The sequence below is a fragment of the Platalea leucorodia genome, assembly GCF_965183815.1.
Source record: "Platalea leucorodia genome assembly, contig: HAP1_HAP1_SCAFFOLD_210, whole genome shotgun sequence".
Lineage (NCBI taxonomy): Eukaryota > Metazoa > Chordata > Aves > Pelecaniformes > Threskiornithidae > Platalea > Platalea leucorodia.
Genome location: NW_028121349.1, coordinates 150,417 through 152,213, shown reverse-complemented (window position 1 = coordinate 152,213; position 1,797 = coordinate 150,417). Strand labels below are relative to the sequence as shown.

Sequence of the window (1,797 nt, the reverse complement as noted above, 5' to 3'; positions counted from 1 at the left end):
ACAGTCTTTTCAGCGCTCTCTGGGTAACACTAGAAAGGTAGATAAGGAATTAGAAATGGTATGAAGAATGACATTTCTTTGTGCACAACATTATCATATGTAAAACAGAGCAAAAACCCCTCCACCACCACCACCAAAACCTCCAGAAGACAGGCTGAGCCTGTAATGAGCTACACTATGAGCGATATGCATGAGAAAATGGACAGTTTACTGCTTCAGAAAAGCATCCAGTCATCAGTTTCCACACTGCATCCTTGAGCTCCTTGTTCCTCATGCTGTAGATGAGGGGGTTCACTGCTGGAGGCACCACTGAGTACAACACTGCCACCACCAGATCCAGCAATGGGGAGGAGATAGAGAGGGGCTTCAGGTCGGCAAACATGGCAGTGCTGATAAACAGGGAGACCACGGCCAGGTGAGGGAGGCACGTGGAAAAGGCCTTGTGCCGTCCCTGCTCAGAGGGGATCCTCAGCACGGCCCTGAAGATCTGCACGTAGGACACCACAATGAAAACAAAACAGCCATATGCTGCTAAGAGACTAACCACAATAAGCCCAACTTCCCTGAGGTAGGAGTCGGAGCAGGAGAGCTTGAGGATCCGGGGGATTTCACAGAAGAACTGGTCCATGGCATTGCCTTGGCAGAGCGGTATTGAAAATGTATTGGCCGTGTGCAGCACAGCATAGACGAACCCACCGCCCCAGGCAGCTGCTGCCATGTGGACACAAGCTCTGCTGCCCAGGAGGGTCCCGTAGTGCAGGGGTTTGCAGATGGCAACGTAGCGGTCATAGGACATGATGGTGAGAATAGAAAACTGCCGACATCAATAAGACAAACAGAAAAACTTGGGCAGCACATCCTGCGTAGGAGATGGCCCTGGTGTCCCAGAGGGAATTGGCCATGGCTTTGGGGACAGTGGAGGAAATGGAGCCCAGGTCGAGGAGGGCAAGGTTGAGGAGGAGGAAGTACATGGGGGTGTGGAGGCAGTGATCGCAGGCCATGGCGGTGATGATGAGGCCGTTGCCCAGGAGGGCAGCCAGGTAGATGCCCAGGAAGAGCCAGAAGTGCACGAGCTGCAGCTCCCGTGTGTGTGCGAATGCCAGGAGGAGGAATTCAGTGATGGAGCTGCCATTGGACATTTACTGCTTCTGGGCATGCGGCACTGTCTAAGGAGGAAAAGGTGATGAGACGATAAGGGAGACTTCTCTGAGCAAAATCAAAGCCATTTCCCATAAACCCTCCCCTGCTGCACACACCCTCCCTTTTGCCTTTCTAGGAGACCTTCCTTCAGCTCTGTGGCTGGATCTCTGGTTGGTGCTGGTTCAGTGTGTGGTGAGGAGCGCGTGCTGTGCCCGCTGATGGCTGAGGAGTCAGCCCTGCTCTACAGCAGTGAGTTCATGGGAACGGTGGGGGCAGGAGCCAGTGCTAGTTTTTGACTTTATCAGATGAAACTGCTCCCAAAACAGAAGAGCTTGTCTGCATCTGCACTGCCAGCGCTAAGCAATGGGGATGGCAGAAGGCAGTTCGAGAGGTTATTTTTACATCTCCCCTCATTCGCCCCTGGGGAGTGTGTTTGCGTGTCAGAAACCCTCAGCATTTCTGCTGCACTCAGGGACAACAGAGTGAGTCCTACAAGACAAGAGGATTGCCTATGGTTTAGTGAAGAGTGAGGGGTGATGGTCTGTCCCTCCGTGTTGTTCCCAGCTGCCCAGTGCTTGCACCTTTCTGAGATGGAGGGTGATCACAATCCTACGTTTTCCTGAAAAGTCACCAGACAGTGCTGAGAGCAAAGGCATC

General features: G+C 52.9%; 1 pseudogene across 1 annotated transcript; it reads right to left on the bottom strand.

Annotated features, from left to right (window-relative positions):
* Positions 1–211: 211 nt before the first annotated feature.
* On the bottom strand, positions 212–1,139 carry LOC309603840 (olfactory receptor 14A16-like; annotated as a pseudogene). Its single transcript has one exon. The product of its transcript is annotated as an olfactory receptor 14A16-like (transcript).
* Between the last annotated feature and the right edge of the window lie 658 nt (positions 1,140–1,797).